The sequence below is a fragment of the Equus quagga genome, chromosome 12 (assembly GCF_021613505.1).
Source record: "Equus quagga isolate Etosha38 chromosome 12, UCLA_HA_Equagga_1.0, whole genome shotgun sequence".
NCBI classification, from domain to species: Eukaryota; Metazoa; Chordata; class Mammalia; order Perissodactyla; family Equidae; genus Equus; species Equus quagga.
Genome location: NC_060278.1, coordinates 33,412,836 through 33,434,944, shown reverse-complemented (window position 1 = coordinate 33,434,944; position 22,109 = coordinate 33,412,836).

Below are 22,109 nucleotides of genomic sequence, written 5' to 3'. Positions count from 1 at the left end.
GGCCTCTTAAAAACACAGATGCCTGGTCTTCATCCCGGAGAGATTCTTCTGATTCAGTAGGTCTGGCATCCTAATCCACGCCCCGCCCCCGCTGATTCTAACGTGCCACCAAATACTGAAGCCTGGGATCAGAAGACGATAGTACCGAACTGAGAAGTATAAAGTGCTTTACAATCGTGAGACATTAGTTTTATTATGTAACAACTGTAATTTCCTTACTATCTCCTCCTAATTTCCCAACATGGTTAACTCATTCCTCTCGGAGTGGAGTTTTTCTTCTGGAATCCCTGTGGCCTTATTCTTTCTATTGCTCAGCAAGGCCCCGTGTATCTGTGGTTGACACAAAAGAGGTAACTGGCAAGTATGCGCCTGAGTGCATGTGAGCGTGCTGTGCATTGAGAATGTGCTTCCTTTCTAAACCCAAATACCACTGTTTCTGTGTCATTTACTGGTTTAATCGAGCCTTTGCCTCCTTCCGTTAACATGGGAATCTTAGAGTTTCCTGCGTTGACTGAATTTTTGCATCATGTGCCAGGTAGGATACAGAAAATCAAGCACTGGGCCTTGCTTAATTCCAGACTCATATTCCAACATCTTTTTTCATAACAAATTTGATGGGCATAATACAAAGATGGAAAGAAGATGATTTATAGTGGAGGATAAAAGTGTGACTTTAAACTGATGCTGAGATTTGCAAGACTGAGCTAGTATGATCCTCAAGAAGTAAAAACCACCCAGATTCAAGTATCCTGATGATGATGATGATGAAGATGATGATGATAGGTAATACACAGTGTTTCAGATCCTGTTCTAAATGCTTTATACCGATTAACTCATTTAATCTTCACAACATTTCTATGAGTGACGTACTGTTATTATCATCCGCCATTTACCTGAGGAGGAACCTGAGGATAGGCTGGCTCTAGACTTGATTTTTCCCATTAATTAGCTATGTGAGCTTGGCTGTGTCACTTAACCTCTGAGGTCCTGAGTTTTCTGATTGGATTAGTGAGTCTCTAAGGCTCCTTTCTATTAGAGATTCGGAAACTTTGTGAGTTGTAAATTCTAAGGATCTCTGCTCTCCTTGTTTCGTTCAACCAGGACAACCCACTTCCAGCTATTTATCTTATTGATTTGGTGCGGTTATTTCTTCTTTTCTATTCTTGCCCAAGTTAGTTTTCTATTAACTGCTTTTCCTGCCCTCTCAGGTTTTTCTACATTTTGACAGACTTCCTTCACTTCCAGATGTAGATCGCTTCTCTGCGTATGTCGACACTGGAGTTTGAGGACTGCCATTTAGGAGCTGAGGACAGCAGCTTGGAACATTAGTGAGTCAAGCAGTGTCATTTGCCTGAAAGTTACATAGTGTCGAAATGAATGAGAAAATGGTGAAAATGACAGCAGTAGTTCCCGTTGAGCCATGGTATCTCAGTGTAAGTGATTGCTATCTTTTATAACATTGTTGTAAACATTGATCACACAGCTGCCCGTCTGCTTGCCAGGCTACGTAGTTTACTAATGCATCTAATGATAATGAACTACAAAGGTAAGATTTTCCTTTCTCCTTCCAGATTTGAAAGTGTGGACAGTGAGATTGGAGAAGTAGGTAGAAAAATACTCAAGAAACTTAAGAGGACTCAGGTTTTCTGTTTACTCCAAACGGCTGAAGGACCAACGGACAGTGTTCTTCTCTATGGTGACATATACATTCCAGAGAAACAACTGCCTAGAAGGAAGCTAAATGTAATGATAGCAAATTTCAAAATCATTCGGTTCTTTTTCTCTCCTTTGCCACTGGAACCTTGAAATGTATGATTTTGTATTCTTTATGTGCAAAAATGAGTGTTCTCGTGGTCGCCATATTAAAAACTTACGTAAAAGGAGCCAGATAGATGGTGAAAAGTCTTCTCAGCTGTGTGTGTCTACCTGGCGCTTCTAACACTCAATTCTCTATCTTACATGACACTGTAAAGTTTATGGATTCCTCTAAGTATTCAGATGACTCAGCAATGAAGGCGGTAAATGTGTGAGGCCAAAACACCATCAGAAACGTCTTCATCAGCAGGGAGCAGAAATTATATTAATTAAAATGTTCTGAAAAATGTACAGGGTGCACTCCCAACGAATCATAAAACTATTTTAATCCTAATTAAGGATGTTCCCTCCTGGCATCTAGTAACGTAGAGAACTAGAATTTCTGTGGCATTTCTAGAAGTTGGGTCAGCAGCTTCAGACTGGATCCTTCAAGTTAAGAACTGGGCACATTTTGATAGAAAGCCACCATTTTTATTAATTGATATTTATTCAATCTCCTCTCCATGTTCAGAGAAGATTAGGAAAATGTACAGAGTAAAAGGATCAGAAACAGATCAAATTTGGGTAGGAGAATGAAGGACTTGGGATGTTGAGAAATAATCACTGATCCTATAAAGGAAAAGCATGGCTGGATGGAGGGTGCTACACCCACTCAGGAACATCTGTGTGTACTGAAACCGTCACCCATGTGGGTCTGGAACCTCAGCATACAGACCATTGTCTGGGAAGAAATGATGTCACCAGGATTTTTAGCCTAAGACCTAGATAAATTCATTCATTTTAGGGTAATTTGGTGATTCACTGTGGAAGTTTAGTGTTTTTTCTGTGGATTTTGAAAACTTAATAAGGCTTTTGAGACCTTTCCTCACTGAACCTCGTCACATGTGTAGGCTGAGTAAAAATTTTGGATATAATCATGAGCTGACATTTTATCCATCGTTAAGAACTTCATCGTTAACGCTTTCAAGCATTAGCAAATAGAGGCAAGTTTCATCCTTGGAGAGGGACAAGCTAAATAACCCAGGCTGAACGAACAGGAGGTAACATTGTGTTCCCTGGACCTCACATTTCTAGTAAAGCATCAACTTTCAAATGACAAACTCTGGGCTCATCCTCCACATTGGAAAATGATTTGAGAGGAAAGAATTTGTGTTAAAATTTAGAGATTAAGTGCTAGTGCTCCTTATAAAAGGATTTCCTGAATGAGAAAAGAGAAAAACACTACCTTTTGGTCTGTGGTGATGAAGAATATTGCAGTTGTGAGTATGAAAATACTTTTATCTTTAACTTTAAAGCTGAAAGAACATGCCCATTCACAGAGTGGTTTGTGTTGACACTGGTAGAATTGACATGTGAGAGAGGAGAAAGAAGCTAGCTCCTGGCTGAGGACCTGCTCCTGAGCTTGCTTAGCTGCACGAGGAAGCAGGAAGGGCAGCGGGTCTGGCCCCACCACCCACGTGCGCCCTTGGTTAGTACTCTTTAGAGCAGAACCCGGAAAACAGGAGAGTATGACATACACATTAACCCGCATGTGTAACTCTGTCAATTAAAAGACCAATAAACAGGCAGCTTAATAGCACATTATGCCATAGATTACTGTAATCGGCTCAACATATTGATTTTTGAGCATTCTCAGTTTGTTTATCAGAACAAAGTTTATTCTTTTTTAATTTCTTTGCCAATTTATTGTTGTGTTCCATAGCTTTTGCAATATTTGCTTCTATAGAGTTTTATGTTGTAGGGAATGCCCCACCACAATTAACGTTGAACTCGCTGCTGAGAACTGCTTTAATACGATCGAGACGACATTGACTGACTTGAAGTTGTTATATAAAGTTGTGGTGGCAAAAAGATGGGTAGGTAGATGTAAAATCGTTGGAATGGGGATTTTTGCCTGGATTCAATCTAAATACATCTCAAAAAATTGTAAAATAGAATCTACCAGCTAAAACTAATGAGCACAAAACTGCATTGATTTGGCCCAGGGTGGACAAATAGAACATCTGGCATATTTGGCACCAATGACACAGCTGGCATTGTTGGAAACGTTTCTGCAGAAGGTACAGATGCAGAAAAGGGAGAATTGGTACAAACAGTGCAGATGGAACAGTTGGAACAGATGACAGTGGGCAGAGCTGGCGATGCTGGCACAGGTGTCATAACCTCAACAGCTGGCACAAGTTGTGACAATCCTGGGATTTCTTAGTACAAGGCACATGTTCATTTTGGCTTTGGCTGCAGAGAGATAAGAGCATTTTATAATTAGTAAATGTGCCATTTAAAAAAGAACTTTTTCCCCCTCCATCCTTAAGGACATCTACCTCCAACTGTTAAAGCTTGGAATATAAAGCGTTTTTGCAAATTAGAATTTCCCTGAGAAAGCCATAATTGATAAATACAGATTTCATAGAAGAGGCAATTAGATATTTTTGTTCTGATATAGACAAAATTCATGAATGGAATTTCTTCATAGGAGTTTTGTGGGAAATAAAGGTCAGATTTTTGGAAAGAAAAGTACACTTTGCATTTAACCCCAAATTTGTTATCAAATTAGAGGGTTATTTGTTTCTGAAATATAGTGAGTATTTCCCAATTCTATGAAGTTTCCTGTAGAATCACACTTGAAGACATGGCACAGAACTGGAAACCTGTCTACAGAACAGGTTGGGAAAAGAGAAAAAAATGCTGGAATCTGTAGGATGGAGAAATCATGGTCTTGCCACTTTCAAATACCAGCGGGACTTGGCTCTCATTTCATCTGAAATGCTATAATTTGGGCTTGAATTAAAAATACAATATAGTATAATCTTTTGGGCAATGATATTTAATACCAGATGAAAAGTTGAGAGAACAAAGCAACTTGTTTGTTAGTGGCTAGAAATCACTGTTTTCTTCTAATATTTTTATTGTAACAAAAGTCTGTTCATATCATGGGGAAGCCAGAAACTATTACCTACTTATAAAATAATAAAAATATAACAAAGAATTAAATAATGGGTTCTTAAATCTATACGCATGTTCTCTTGAATATAGCAGGTGCTTCATAAACTCTTGTTGAATCAATGAACCTAAGGTCTAAGAAATATCAATATTCAGAATTTAAAAAATCAATAATCACTCTTTGTATTAACGACAGATTTTCTATTAGGAAGAAACAAAGTGAATCAGGTCTCAGTCCTCCTTAAAGCCTCAGACTTGACCCGTGCATTTTAGCTTCCTCCACCAGGGGAATCATTGGTGAGCAAGATGAGTTGGATGTCATCTGCTCTATGTCTCCAAGGAAATCCGAAATTCTTTAGGTTTTCCAGTTTATCTTGAACTAAAATCAGCATTATAAATCAGCTTCCATTCATAATCAATGCAACACAGTGAATGTTTTATATGTGTTTTGAGACTTTTGGGAAACAATCATAATAAAGGTTAATTATTTCTCCCTGGAAGTCAACTGTTCTGCTTTTTTCTTTTTTGCAGGGAAGGATTAGCCCTGGGCTACCATCTGTTGCCAATCTCACCCCTCCTTTTTCTCCTTCTGCTTTTCCCCAAAGCCCCCCAGGGAGTGGTTGTATATCTAGTTGTAAGCCCTTCTAGTTCTTCTGTGTGAGCTGCCGCCACAGCATGGCAGCTGACAGGCGGGTGGTGTGGTTCCGCTACCGGGAAGTGAACCTGGGCCATGGAGGCGGAGAATGCAGAACTTGAAGCACTGGACCATCAGGGCTGGCCCCTGGAAGTCAAGTTCTTGACCATTAAAAACATGCTGTCTTCGTTTCCAGATGACCCTGCATATTGTTACCTATATTTAATTTTTTCAAAACTGCTAAAAGTCATTTAAACTATTTGATTTCAGTTTCTCCATTCCTTCTACTCTGTTATAACCTCTTGTTGAACCCAACCAAAATATTCTTATTATTCAGAACTTTAATTCTATCACTTAACTTTAGTTCATTTCTTGACTGAGATGACAAAAGTGTTTCTGCTTAAAACAGATAAAACACCTTAATTTGTTAACTGTACTTTTGTGACATAGAGCAATGAAGAGCTGGAGGAGGAGGTAAGAGAGCTTACTGTTCTCTCCAGGCACCAAGGTGATGCCAGATGACTCAGTGTAGATGACCAGGCTGGAAATGGCCACCTGTACCTCTTCACCTGGTCTGAGACACCGCCTCGTGGCTGAAACACGGATGAACATTACTTCTAATCAATGCACGCCGTATGAAAAGTCATCAGATCAGGAGAGTAACAATTAGGGGTATTTCTAGGGTTTGGCTTTGGCCCTTAAGAGGTCGGCAAGAGTTTTTATGAAGGAAGAGCATGAAAGGGAGTCATTCCTTTGAGCCTCTGCCGTTCTCAGGAATTAAGTGGAAATTAAACATGGAAGATGCAATCTGCTGCAGCTAAGTGATGCTTCTCTCACTGTCCCAGCCACTACCTGTTTCTAAGCACACTGAACTTTCTAATTTATGGCATCTCATCTTATGTAAATATCCTTTTCCTCCTCTTAGCTCCAAGACATCAGGATGTGCTTTCAGTCCACCCTTCCAACAGTTGCTCGCATTAGGCCACTCCACTGTCCCCAGGCACCTTCTCTTCTCTGCACACGGCAACGTGGAATACATTTTTTCCTAGGCTTAAAAAATAATGTCTGTTTTGTTGAAGAGGTGGTGAACAAAAATAAAGCATATCCATTGAAAATAAAACCATCTACAAGAGTGAAACAAAAATCCATGGAAAATTTATATGTTAATTTCAAGAATCGAGGAACTTTTCTATTCAGACATCATCTCCATCTATCTTCCCTGCCTTCTCCTATTGCATCAGCTACAGGCCCATAACTAGACCCGGACCCCAGCTCCTCTTGGGGTCATGAGCATCAACTCACACATTGGGTACAGCACCAAGCTTGTTTGTGTGAAGGCAGTGTTTTCCCTCCCTAGCCCCACCACGGTTGTGCAGTGACACAACCGTAACATGACTCACTCTTGTTAGTCTATCGGAAGTGGGGAAGGAGGGAAGGAGAACTCTTGTAAGAATTAGGTGGGAAATCAGAATGAGCCTGTATGGAGATTATTGAGCTATTATGTCATTGCAGCTTAGAATTGACCTATTATTGGTGATTTGTGGGTTAGAACTTGCAAGCAAGTCAAGATTTAAGCTACAATCGATTCCCCAAAACCATTATGCTTGTATCTATCATTGTGTTATGTGAATAAACAATTAATTGAAGTGTAGATACCTGTAGATACTTTTAAACATGTTTTAGTATGAAAACATTTAAAACTTACAAAACAAATAGATAGATGACAATAATGAGCTCTCAGGTAACCATCACCTAGATTTAACAAAATTATTAACATTTTGCCGATTTTGTTTCTTCTTTCCCCCTGCCATCCACTCACACGCTTTCCCCCTCCCTTTCCTGGAGTTTTTAAAAGTGTATTCAAACTGTCATTTCACCCTGAACTACTTCAATATTCATCCCTAACAGACGAGGACAAATTTTAAAATCACAATGGCCAAAAATAACAATATTTCTTCAATATCACCAAATTCCTAGTCCATCTCCCGCGTCCCCCACTTTCCTTGGAGGTGTGTTCATACAGTTAGTTTGTTTGAATCAGCTCCCAAACGAGGTCCTAATTATGGCTCAAGTTTATTTTACTCTTTCTTTTTTCATTTCATTGATTAGTTGGATAAACCAAGTCATTTGTCCTTGGCATTTCCTACATTCTGAGTTGGACCAATGCTTCCTTGTAAAGGCATTGGCCCTGGCCCCCATCCCTGTGTCCTGTACACAGGCATTTAGAGCTCTAGGCTTGACTAGATTCAGTTTCAAGTTTTAGGCAGGAACATTTCATGGTTGGTGAGCGTCGTGTCGTTACTTCCTATCACATCTTTTTATGGGGCATACAACATCTGGTTGTCCCATTTTTAGGGATGCTAAGACTGATCAGTGAGGTCAGGTGTATATATTCTTGATCCTTAAGACTATATTCATCTATTCTCAAGCTTCTTTTCACATATGGATATCTCAATATCTTTGTATAATCCTCAGGAAGTCCTTCAATTGTTAACAAAAATTCTTGTTTCTTTCAGAGAACTGCCAATGGGTGATATCAAGTTTCCATACACACGCACACACACACATCTGGAATTTTTCTAGAGCTTACTTGACATGTGTTTTTCCTGCTTTTACATTATTAGAGGCTAAATATAAATTATAACATGCTTTGTGTGTCCAAATGCACAAGCCATTTGTGAGGTGATCAGTGAATGATAAATTAGGTTATTGATCAGTTGGCAATTGCAGTAATCAGTGTAAGTATTTGTAGTCTTGTTAATTTCAGTCATATTTGTAACCACGGTGGGTCAGCTGCTCATTGGTATGTAGCCGGTCTGCAAGTGATAGATCCAGTTATTTCAGGAGCGCTAATGGCTAGATGAATTCAGCTGTCCTACCGTACTACTCATTGCTTGGAAATTCATCACAGTGATTGTCAAATATTTGATAGTGTCAACGTGGTAGATAGTGCATGACTTGCTTTTTACTTCAAATAATTGATAGAGAAATAGAATAAATGGAAATACAGCAAAATATTTAGAAGTACTGAAATGATGGAATAATTCCAAAATATAAACATTCAGATTGAAAGCCTATGAAAAACTGCATACTAAATTTGATTGTTTTAAGTAGATTGTTATAGAATAAATACAGTTAGAAGTCTATGCAATTACATGTTTAATAGGCATTTCAAATGTCTTAATATTTTGAATTCTAAGCTGTTTCCTGGTCTGCTTGAAAATGAGTGTTCCTGTCACTGGTCTAGGGTTCATGAATACAAAAGTGAATGTTTTTCCAGTGGTGATTAACAATATCTATAAACATCCTCAGTAACAATAAAACATTTTAAGTTTTTATGAAAGCTTAATTACGAAAAATGTCTTCTTTCTGTATGAAGTTTGAGGTTTCACTTTTGCTATTTCCTCTGATAATTGCTACAGCCCTCTAGGAGAGCAGATTCGAGCAGATGAGGAAGCTGGGATAGCGAGAGACTGAACGTCTTAAGTAAGGGCACACAACAATTAAGGACGAGCGGAAATCCAGATCACTGCTGAATCCACTTTGGACTTAGACGTTCTGTTCTAGAGAGAAAATACGTAACTTGCTTTCACCAGGGAGCTTCAGTTATTCTGAACCCTAGGCCTGTCCAAAGTGTTATGGAAGCTTCCAGTTTGACTACGCACCATCTGCATCAGTTTCCAGTAAGCTTTTGTGTCCCAGCTTTCCTCAATCTATTTTCTATTTACCTGACAAAGGATATTTGATTCCCTTCATAATTCTCATCTCTCCTGGGCATCTCTCATCTAAAAACATTTTCCTCTTCCTAAAAGTCACAAGAAAGCTGGATTTTTATGTGGCTTCCCTTCCTTTTCTTTCTTTTATGAGAACAGAAAAAAAGTTAGAGAGAAATAAGGTACAAGACTTTTGTAGACTATTCATAAGATCCTCTAATGAGATTTTTCTCTCCCTTAAATAAGAAAACGTTTTACCTGGCAACCATCCTACTAGTTTGTTCCCTCTCTTTCCTGGGACATGTGCAGTATATCTTGGGAAGACCTTCTTTATTAAGCTCTGCTAGTTTTCAACATGATTTCTGCTATAGACACAATTATTTTAAATAAATTGCCTTTCTTGTTCTCTTGCTCCCATATTAAAAAATGCATTTAATTAGAAATCATCCTAATTATAAATACATATTTAAGTAGAGATACATATTGTTTTTCTTATGATGTTTTTCTAATCTTATGATAAGACTATGCCCATTAAAATTGAGAAATAACATTTTCTCATTGATTAAGATCCCATTTTTTGGTCTTTTCACTGGATATGGAGAAAGTATATGGTGCTTTTGAGACAATAACTAAAGTGAATGGAGAGAAAGATCAAGAACTTGGAATTACTGAGCCCAGAGGAGAAACAGGACAGGACATCTCTTGAAAACTCTACAGTTTGCAATTATTCACTGTGAAAATGATCTTGCCAGTCATTGTATTCACTTTAAAAAACAAAGTGAAATATGTTTAAATTACAACAAAAATTAATCAGAAAGACATACAGAAATACCTTAAGCATAATTGTTTAAATATCAGAGTATGATGTTAAGAAACTCTTGGAATCTTTAAGAACCACCACCACAACAAAAAGCACTCATTAGTGTCTCCTCACTAAGAGCCTGGAGATGGACTGAGGCTTGCTGGAAAACCGCATCTGCATTTTCATCTCCTGCAACCTGGGAGTCTCTGCCTTCGAGAGTCCTCCTGTTTAGGCCCCCTCCCTCAAGAGGGCTGAGATCTTTTATCATCTGACTCTAAACTTGGGCAATTTCTTCCTTCCTCTTCCTCCTCTCAGCCTTCATCTTCACAATGACAGACTGCGTTCAGTAATTGCTGTTGTTTGTAATTGTTCTATCTCCAAAGTGGCTGATTAGGGGAGAGACCCAGCTGTCCATCAAAATGGTGCGAAGTGGCTGAAGCAGCCGACCCTGGAGCTGGGGAGAGTTAACTGCACTCTCTGAGCGGTCCCAGTAGGAGAGGTGCTGAGAAGCGCCCCGGCACTCGCTGTTAGTGCTATTTTTTCTGAGCATGTCCATTTGTGACCTGGAAAAAATGTAGTAAACAGCATGTTAATTAGTTTTACAGATGAAATTAAATCAAGAAGCATTGGAAAAACACCAGTGAATAAAGAGAAATGCCACCCAGGGTTTCTGAGGTTAAAAATATGGGAAGGATCAAACAAAATGAGAATTAAGGTGGACAGGTGTAACCCCAATGCTTTGAAGGGAAAAAACAAGCTATAAAAGTAAGCAGCAAGAGGGAAAGATCCAGAAAAACGGCAATGCCAGAGAGACCAGGGTAGAGTGGACAACAAATTAGACATGTTTGCAATATACTGTGGAAGCCAATGTGATTTGGGGCTGTGTGTGCAGACGCGCCATGTCACAAGGGAGAAGTGGAGTAATTTAGTGCATTTGGCAGAAACACACCTGGAATATCGCGTGCAGGTCTGTGTATCCTGGGAGCAGACAGATTTAGAGGAACCAGAGGGAAGTCAGCATAAAGCAACCAAAGTGATTAACAAGTGATAGGCTGATTTATGAGAAAAATGGACTGTGTGATTTGGCTTAAGAGTATCAAGAATGGAACATTTAAATTTAAGGGTGTTTTCCTGACTTTTTACCTATAAATCAAGAATTATTAAAGTGTAATGAGCCTAAAAGCATTCCCTGTAGTTTAAAGTGGAGGGCTGAAATTTACAAGAAGGAAATCTTGTGAATGAAGCCTGTGAGATTATTAAAGTATCTTTTTAGGGGAGTATAAGCAGAGCCAGGCTGGAAAAATACGAGTTTACATTTTTATCGTATTCTTCATTCCAAAGCCATTCGATTTACCCTGGCCGTGACCCTTCGACACTGAGCATGAAGTAGAACTGTGCATCTGTCAGGACCCCAGAAATCTCCTGGATGCTCGTTCCTCCACGAAGTTCCACTCAGAGACGGCCGTTTGTAAATTTGGTTTTAGTATATTCCCCATATAAGTGCTTGTGGCGGGTGGCGTACCTTTTCCATCTTTCTGGGTTCTCCTGATATCTGCAAAGACAGTGACCAAGGGCAGCAGTCGATCTGCCGTATTATCTCTATGTGTGGCTGGAGGCTGTCATCTAATCTGAGGGTAGGCTTCTGATGGCAAAGGAAAGATGAATCTAATTTTAAAAAGTCTCAAAATGATAGCTGGAGGAGCAGCATTTTGTTCTAGCTAATGAGGCTAATTTGTTCTTAAAATACAAGTTGCCATGCTTCCTAAATTCAAATTCACTTCTGATGTAAATACAGAAGATATAAATACAGAGAAGAGATGTATGCTGTATTTTTTATTTTGCAATTTGGAGCGCATTCTAAAAGGAAGTGTTAGAAAAGTGATTTTATTCTCTAAAATTTGGGGAGATCTTTATTTCCTGGCTTCAAATACATGGAAGGACAATGAACAGCATTAGTTTTACAAGAAAGAGAAGAAGGTGAGGTGATTTCTTCTTGCTGGAGATGGTAAAGTGCATTGTCTTGGAGATTCTTTCCTAAATCATTGTGATCCTCAACTTTCTCATCTGGAAAATGAACAGGGGGAAGTATATTACTTTCAAAGTAGTTAAATAGTCCACTGACAAATGCTTTATTAACATTTAGATATTTAGTTAAATCTGCCAGAGAGAATGTTGTTGTTCCTAAATCAAGGGATTTCTCATCTTCCTCTATTCACTGTGGTGGGGAAAGTGACCATTCTCATGTGGTCCTGCCATTGAAGGTTTTCTTATTTTTTTCATTTTGAATGCTCAAAGAGCAGAGAAGGTTAAAGCAGACAGCAAAATGAAAGACCTTAAAAAAATACATGGCATTAATTTTCTAAATACTATTTGATTAGCTATTTAAAATAACAGTTTGAACCACATTCTAGAAGAAATAGGTACTCTCTTAATGGGGCAATAACACTTAATGCATAAACTAACAAATGACACAGAGCTGTTACCTGAGGCATCGTCTCCTAACTGGTTTATCCAAGGGGTTTGTGCTATCCGTGTACTCTTGGGTTTCCTTCTAAACACTGGACTCTGATTTTTTTGGCTCATAACAAAAAAATTAGCTGCCCCAGCCTTATCTCATTTTAAATTCAGATCCGGGAACCAAGAAAAGTTCACGTTTTTTATATGAATTAATTGATGTTTTGGCTGGGGTTTTGAATGCATCTGTAACGGATAAACTCTGTCCTTTCTGACACCAATAGTTCACTTTAGAGCAATGAAAACTGCTGCTCAAAGGAACTGACACTGCTGTCCACTGACCAATCTTTGTCTTCGTAACAGACCAGATGAGAGCCCCCTCAGGTTTAAAAATACGAGCGCTTGGACTAAAGGTTTATTTTTTTTCCTTTCCATCCAGATTTGGCCAAGTTCTGTGAAACTTGCTTCCTCCCTCTGCTTTTTCTTCTTTACTTTAGTGCTTTTGAAAAATTTGGTATAGCAAGTGGTTGTTAAATTTGGAGGAAGAGGATGTCAGATGAAAGGAAGGAGATGTCTCTGTGTGGAGCCCAGCATGCAGTACAAGTCGCCAATGTGCTGGACGTGTTTTCACCAGCAAGTGTGAGTCCTGCCTGATCTGGTTGCCATCTGCATCTCAAAGCTCTTGCTGTACCACTCTCCTCCTAGCTTCAGCCGTGCTAGCATGCTTTCTCTGGCTTGAATATCATGCTCTTTTCTGTCTCTGGGACTTTGCACTTGCTGTTCCTTCTGCCCGAAATGCCCTTCCCCTAACTCTTAACGTGGCTGGCTCTCTCCTCCTTTACGTCTCAACACAAATGCCACTGCTTCAGAAAGGACTGTCCCACGTACTCAAGCTCAAATAGCCCTGGTGCTGCCACCTTTTCTATGATTTACCTGCCCCGCCCTCTGCTGTCATCTTTCCCCTCCTCTGCCTCTTCCTCCTCTTTGTCCTTAGCACTTAACACAAATCACCCTGCTGGTTCGGTGCCCTGTTTATCGGCTCTTTCCTTCCTTGAAATATGTGTTCTACAAGAGTAGAGGACTTTCCTTCTTTGTTCTTTGTATTTTCTCCTGTGCTAAGAACAATACTTGGCCCATAAAGCCAATATTTCTTAAATGTTGGTCAAGATTTTGTACAAATATCTCATGACACATTTTCCAAATATTTCTACTTGTAGAAATGGAGGAGGAAAGAGACACTAAAGAGAACTGTCTCAGAGTGCACCCAGGCATGGGTCTGAACGACGGCTACATCAAGCTGTCAGGGTATAATAAACGTTGCCACCTTCAGCAAACTCATCTGAATATATTCATGGATGCCAGGGCACTACCATCAGAAAGGCAGCAAATCGATAAGCTGGATCCTTGTAGATGCAAAGGGAATTGGAGGACTAACAAAATGATTCAGGCTGGAAGGTCCTTGGAGTCAAGAGCCTTCCTTTCAGTAGATTTTCTGGATCTTCTAAAACAATTGTAGGACATAGAGCATATCCATAGCCTGTGAAATGGGCTGAAAAAAAATGGAATATGTTCATGATAGATGCCAGAGAAAGGCCAGTGGGAAGGATGTGAAGTAGGTTCCATTCCCCATCAAAGAGCTTTACTGGCACAAGGCTCCTAGTGTTGTCCCCTTGCCATTCCCAAATATCAGCAGCCTGGAATGAGGACTAAATCTGTGGATACATAAAAAGGAACCCAGGCCTGCTTCAAGGGCATGTCAGACAGAAAACAAAAACTGCATTTCCCAAGCTGTTTGAGTCTAAGCACTCACACGGACACCTGGTGAACCACGCCGTGGTTCCGCGGGAAGTGAGGGGTCTCTCCTGGGGTTATTGCCACAAGCGCAAGGGGAGATCTGCCTACATGGCTTTCTAGGTGTCAGGGGTCACGAAGTGCTGTGTGTCCACTAACTCATTAATTCCCATCACAATCCTGGGAAGTATGTACTGTTACTATTTCCATTTTTACAGATGGGGAGACCAAGACACGGAAGAGGGAAGCAATTTGCCCAAGATCATTCAGCTAGTAAGTGGCAGAGCTGTGTATGGACCTGGACAGGCTGGCTCCAGAACCTGTGCACGCTGAAAACGCTCACGCTCTTTCCTTGGTTTTGAGGAGTGATGATTTCTACAGCCCCCTCAGGTATATCTTCTTATCTCTGGAATCAGGAAAGCCAGAGTCAGACATTACGGAGTAATTTGAGGCTAACGGTACCTTACGATGCCTGAGGAACTTGCTAGAAGGACTGTGTTGTGATCCAGCTGTACTCGGGTGCCTCTGAAGGTGGTCGATGGAGAGGGGCCTGTTCCTTCTGTGATCACCACCGCTCTATGCAGAGGGTAGGAGGGAAAGCATTTGTGACTGCCTGCACAGGGTCCACTTGGCTCTCCCTTTTGCTGCACTCCTAACGATGCTGATGGCAGCCCTTGTCCCACAGGTCCTGCGCTCACTAAGAGAGGGAGCACAGCGGAGTGAAATGACGCGGACACTGGAAAGAGGCAGTCCTGGATTGAAATCCCTGCTCTGCCACTTACTAGCTGCATGATCACTGGCAAGTTATTTAATCTTTTTATGTCTCAGTTTTCTCATCCACAGGATGAGGTTAGTAATACTCACTTTCCAGGGCTATTGAGAGCATAATCAATTAAATAAGACCTGGGAAAATGTCTAGCATATAGAAGGCACTCAATAAGTGTTAGCTCTGTCTCCTAAAATCAGAGCAAATCCATACCTGTGGGTGATTGAAATAACGTTTAAGATCTTGCACGGTGTCAGAGAAAGTTTCTCAGCAGGGCGTATGGTACACACCAAATCAGTTTATCAGTTCGTTTGCATTCGTGTAAGAGAAATGGAGAGCACTGAGCATAGCTCGAATTCTAAGTCACTGAAATCCATGCCAGTTTTATTTTTGAAGGTATAGACCCAGGTTTGGTGATGAAGGTATTTGATGAGGGGTGATGGAGAACAATGTTTATCCTGATGGCAACAAGAGAGTTAAGGCAATTAAACTGGATTTTACCCCTCTGGAGTCCAACACTTGTTTCTCCAAGTACAGTGAGTTACAGAGATAGCACATCATGTACCAATAATGAAAATAACTCTGTGAACAGCACGGAAGTAAGTTGGGGCTACTTCCACCCACACAGAGATGAATTTTATGTGCAGCAACCCTGGAATATAAATGAACTGCTGTATATGAGAAATAAGAAACAAAAGGCTGAGACTCTGTGATAGAAGAAACCTGCATACTCTTTCCTCTACCTCTCAAAGTAAGATCATGGACACAGGATTTCCTTCTTGCAGGGGGACAGCTGGTTATAATCAAATGTCATGCACAGTGTGAGTAAAAGCTTGAGTTTGGAGGCGCTCTGTCTCAAGAGTCTCTGGTTCTCGTCACAAACTCTCTAGATGCTCTTCTATGTGCCCTTATGCAGGGCACACTTCACTAGCAGCAGGTGTTTGCTCATTTTGATAAATGTCAGCTTCTTAACATTCACTTGGGAGAGGGCCAGGATGACAGACACCATCCTGCCCTTGCTGGACTGATGGTCCTTCCACAGTGCGTGCTGGAGGGCAAGCAGGGTGCACACATTAGAGCTACGGGGCTGGAGCTGGCCCAGCCTCCTCTCCCCTTGTCAAGGTAGGGCGACTCAGCGTCGGCGGACATGCTCCAGATGTCCTGCCATCATCTGACTGATGTAGACTCTGGGGAGCCCCCAGTCTCCCATGATATACAAGGAGACAGGAAGCCCAAGGCTTCCAAGTGGGGCCCTGGGGGTTTGTGAAGTGCACTAATGCACTAATTGAGTATCACTGTTCTGTTGTCTGTCATGCTGCTTCCATCCCTGCCCATTCCTCTATTTCTTAGTTGTTTGCTTTCTGAAGGCTCACTAATCAAATATCCCGCTCTGTCCATCAAACGAGCGTTGAATCACACAACACGCCAAGGCGCTGTCCAAGGTACCACACCATACAGTTAATTACTGCAAATTGCTGTTTACTACCAGAGGGTATGTTCCATTTCTGCTTCTGTGAAACCTCCTCCTGACAAATATGAAGGGTAACTATGGATAAAGAATAAGGTGATTAAATAATATTAATTGAGAGTTTTGAGGTAAAATGTGGTAAGATGAGATGTTGTGACTTTCCATGTGGCCGTCTTTCCAACATTTATTTAAAACTTTAAGAGAAGCATCAATTGAGGTGTGTCCAAATAAGTTCTTAAGCAATCAATAATTATTGATTTATTGTATGCTGTGTCACAGCACTGTTATAAGTCTTGAGAGGGACTTAGAAAGGTTTAGCCATGGTTCAAGCTTTCAGGAAGTTAAAAATCAATCTAGTAAGGAAGACAAAAAATAGCGTACACATGTGAAACAATCCAAGCAATATACAATGAAGTGGTAAATTTTTTTAAGGGAACAGTTACATAAATGCTTTATTTTTAAGCTCTTTAGACTTAAACATAGCCTTGGTTAAAATAAACTCATATTTTTTCTCTAATTTTTTGTTGTGGTTAATATACATATAAAATTTACCATTAAAATGTACTATGTTTAAGGGTAAAGCTCTGTGACATAGTAGTACATTTTGTAGCGTGGACTAGAGCGGAAGGGGAAATTGAGAAAGATGGAAGATCAGAGAAGTCTGATGTCCTCGATGGAGGTGTGACTTGAGTTCTTGTTCAGAGAAGATGCCTAGGACTGGGACAGAAGGGGGAGTGAAGACGTGTGTGTGGCACGCCAACAAGATTTAGCTGAACCTCCACGTCTAGGTTGGCATTTATGCAAAACGTTTACTCTTTTGTGGCTGCTTGAATGTGAAATAATGATTTATAAAGTAATAATTCTGATAAATGTGGAATTTTAGAATAAAACATCCTATTTTAAACAAATTAATAAATTGAAGGTCATTTCGCAATTTGATTGTAGCTTTTGTTTTAATATAGCCAATAAAAATTTTCCCAGCGGGCTAAGTCCCAAAGAATAGCTCATTAAATATTGCTATTAATCCAGAAAAGGTCTCAGTCTTTCTATTTTTCTATGTAATAAATGGCCCACTTCTATAAAGGCGACAATTGCTATATCATTTGTTTGCAACTGGCATGGCTACTGGAAACTTCTGATTTTTTCAAAACTAAAATTTTCTGTAGGGGTTGTCTTTCTAACAACAGAGATGACCTGCTGGAGTATACGCTGAGATGCTTCAAAGGACATGCAGATATCATCACACTTAGGAAAATGCAAAGCAAAACAAAATAGAGCAGAAATAAAAACAAATTCCATGATCACATTGGGAACTTCTGATCAGAGTTTATTACAGGGAGTGCCAGGGTAGAGCACAAAGAAGGAGTCAAAACAGCTGGGTTGCAGTCCAGGTTCTGGCACTTAATCACCTTGTCAAAGAAACACTAGTGAGCCTCAGCCTCGTTATCTAAGCCAGCCCTTAGAGCCACACACCTTCCTCTCCATTAAATGTCTGGTGAATTTAAACAAAATGGAGATAATGCCTGTCCTTCCTAATTTGCTCATTTTTTGGTGGGGAAGATATGCCCCAAGCTGACATCTGTGCCAATCTTCCTCTGTTTTATGTGGGATGCCTCCACAGCGTGGCTGAAGAGTGTTACAGGTCTGCGACTGGGATCCAAACCCCCGATCCCTGGGCTGCCGAAGCAGAGTGCACTGAACTCAACCACTACACCATGGGGTTGGCCCACCTATTTTGCCCAATTTTAAGTATCAAAATGGATCATGGTATAATAATAAAATGTAAGATGTTGTTGTAAATGCAGAAGCTATCCAGAGTAAATGGCACAGATGGATTCAGTGAGCAGTGTTTGAAGAGTTATTCTTGAGGGCACATTTGGATCACAGAGGTGAAGACTGGACTCGTGTTAATTCTGGGCACGATTTAAAAAATTCCACCCATGTGACTTTGGAACTATTTTTGTATCTACCAGAAATCTTGTTTATGTGTCTGTTTTAACCACGGCTCTCCTATTATCTTTCTCCCTGCAAGGCCCCTCAGGTGGCATTTGCATTGAGTGGTGTGATTTTTGTTTTCAAAGAGGGAAATTTTACAAATTGTGCTTCACTTTTATTTCAGCTTGAGCTGTTTTCTCTTGAGAAAACAGCTTTTTGCTTGGCAAAAATGGATGTGAAGCATTGGCGAAAATGAAAGGCCGTTTTTATTGCAAAGAAAACTGCCTTTTGCTTTTGCCAAAAAAAGCAAAACATATGAGACAAAACCACAAATATTTCCTGTTTGCAAACCCTGTGAAAACGTGATTTTTCACCGGTGGTGAGAATATTTTCCCACACTACTTATCCCGTTTCTAAAAATTATGGTTTCAATGGTAAAAGTCATAATTTACACCTACAACACCTCATTATTATCATCAAATAGCTCGAATATTGTTATTAAACATGTTGACTATATTTTCTGCTGAATGTCATATTGGAAGAGATACAGCTCGTTCCCAGTAAGATTGTTGTTTCAACAAAGAAAATCAAAAAGGTACTGAGCAGCGGTGGACCACTGACATTGAGCAAGAAAGCTTGAAAAGGAAAGGTGTTTGGGTTCAATTTGAATTTAATATAGACGATGTAGCTGAATGAATTAAGACTTAAGAGCACAGCAATGAAAGAGAATAAAAGGGTGGCAATAATAGAATGTGGTAGAAAGAGCATCGAAATGGTATTTGAGAGAATAGGGTTCCAGTCCTGAGTGCATAGTTAACCGGCTGTGCAACATTTGGCAAGTCAGCCTAGCCTCCTGGGGCATCAGATTGCACTTGTGAAAATGTTAGGATTCAATTAAGTGACCATTCAGATTCCTTTCAGATAAAAAAATGTGCAATAACCAGATTGGAAGTGCATTTGTAACATATAGAAATTGTGAGTATCAAGGGATCTGCACTAACTGACGCTTTTGATTCCAAAATAGTCCACTAAAGTCAGAAGGCTACTTGGCGTCTTTAATGATTTATGCGAAGGTATTCACATAACAAAGTTAACTGGGGATTTCTTTGCATTCGTGGCTGCCCTTAATATCAATATGCTTTTCCTCACGCCTGCATGAAAACTTGTCTACTGTAATTAAGCTAATTTCTTTTTATTTTCCCTAGTGAAGCAATAAATATTCATTCACCATTTTTATATTATTATATAATATATTATATATTATTATATATATTTAAAATATTAATGCAAGTGTGATTCAATCAAAACAATAGATTTGTTCAGGAAAGTGGGGTGTAAATAAATTTGTGATATGTGGAATGCTATTTGGAAAAAGATTTAGAGCTTTTTAAAAAATTTTTGGTGAGGAAGAGTGGTCCTGAGCTAACATCTGTGCCAACATTCCTATATTTTTGTACATGAGACGCCACTACTGAACGGCTTGACGAACGGCGTGTAGGTCTGCACCTGGGATCCGAACCTGCGAACCCTGGACTGCTGAAGTGGAGCATGCGAACATGACCACTATGCCACCAGGCTGGCCCAAGATTTAGCTTTTAAAGCGAATCTATGGTGAGTGTTTTACCAAGCAAGGAACCATTTTGTCAAACGAAGACATTTCCCAAGATGAATTTATTTTCATAGATATGGTAGAGAACCTTCAGAATTCCTTGCTGTTCTTGACCCTCTTCCTTCAAACCTGGGTCTTCTGTTTTTGTCTTCCCCTAAGAGAGCTGTCTTCAACTGAGGGACAGTTGAGAATCAGACCCTGGACTGGGCACATCCATTCTTCACCCATGGATCAGTTGTTTATTTATGACTGACTGCGCCACACACCGTTAGGCACTTGAAATGTGTTTTCCCATTCATTCCCTTAGCAAGCCCCGGGCAGGAGTTATTCTCCTGTGTGACCAGGGTGGTCTTCTAGATGGCGTGGGTTGCTGATAAAGTACCTCTAAGCAGCTCCAGAGGCTGTTCTTTATCTGTCCCTCCCTCGTGCTGCTGATCTATTTGTCTGCAAAGTTCTGACCCTCTCAGCAGGGTTTTGGGGGAACTGTGGTAGATAGGATGAGGTGGGGGTTGGGGAAGCTCTATGTGCCTTCTCTGCAGAGGGACAACCCTCCACTCTGGGAAGTACATCGAAAGTGCACAGCCCACAGCTCCTGTAGCTGGTTCCAAAGTGGCTTCCTCTACACTAGTAAATTTTTAGGGTTGGGATGCCCCTTTCTTGTTATAGTCGGGGGAATAACTCCAGGCACTGGGCACTTTGAATTAAAGTGCTGTCAACCCCTCACTCTTGTTTGGTGGGAGCCTGGAGCCAAACTGGCCTGGCTCTTTGAGAGGGGCTGGTTCAGGCTTCGCTCCACATAGGTGACCGTGTGGAGGGAGAGGTGGGACTCAGAGTGTCTCCCACGTGCTGGTCATTCTCAGTGTTTGGGATAGGGCGCTCACAGGCCAGCAGGGAGCTCGCCCTCATGGAGCCTACATTCCAGTGTGGGGAAGAAACAAATGAAAAAAATAAGAACAATATCAGTTAGTAAGGTGATCCCCCAGGATGGTTTAGAGCAGTTGATTCTCAACTCCACCAAACACAAAGCTCTTTAAAATAAAGAAATAGTTTGCAATGCTACCCTGATGTGAAATTCATAGATAATGTAACACATCTACAAATATAATTTTATTTATTTATGTTTTTGCTGAGGAAGGTTTGCCCTGGACTAACATCTGTTGCTAATCTTCTTCTTCTTTTTTTTTGTTTGTTTGAGGAAGATTGTCCCTGAGCTAACATCTGTGCCAATCATCCTCTATTTTGTATGTGGGTCGCCACCACAGCACAACTGATGAGTGGTGTATGTCTGTGCCTGGGATCTGAACCTGCGAACCGGGCTGCCAGAGCAGAGCACACCAAACTTAACCACTACGCCACATGGCTGGCCCCTACAAATATAATTTTAAAAGTGCACAGTACAATGCACTTCAAATATAAATATAAAGTGCATTTATAAATATATTTTATGTAAATATATAAATAGGAAACAAATATACAATGTTTCAGTTTATATACGATAAATATAAAATTTTTATTTGCATCTGAATATGTTTTTTGGGCTGGCCCGGTGGCATGGCAGTTAAGTTTGCATGCTCTGTTTTGGTGGCCTGGGGTTCACTGGTTTGGATCCCCGATGCAGATAAGTGCCACTTATCAAGCCATGCTGTGGTGGCATCCCAGATATAAAATAGAGGAAGATTGACACAGGTGTTAGCTCAGGGCCAATCTTCCTCAGTAAAAAGGGGAGGATTGGTGGTGGATGTTAGTTCAGGGCTAATCTTCCTCAAAAAAAATATATATGTATATATATTTATTTATATATAATATATAAGTATATAAAATATATTTACTAAATATAAAAAGCAAATAAACAAGGAAGTAATTTGTCAAAAAACAATATGTATTGCAACATGTAAATGCTTGAACTCAACTACACTGGATATTGCTATTTCCCTGGTGGTTCCTCCCAGCTTTATTTAGATTTCCACTTATGTTTATTTTTCCCTATCAAAACTTAAAGCTTATGCATATTTACGTCTCCCTCCCTGAATGATAAAAACTCTTAGTATGCTTTCTGGTCTCTTCTTCCTCCACTTTGTCCTCCTGGCACATTGCTATTGTCTGGAGTTTTAAGTCTAAAATGTTATAGTTATTTTTGGCAGGGGAGGGGTGTAGATCATTGCTCATATTTTTTAAACTGACT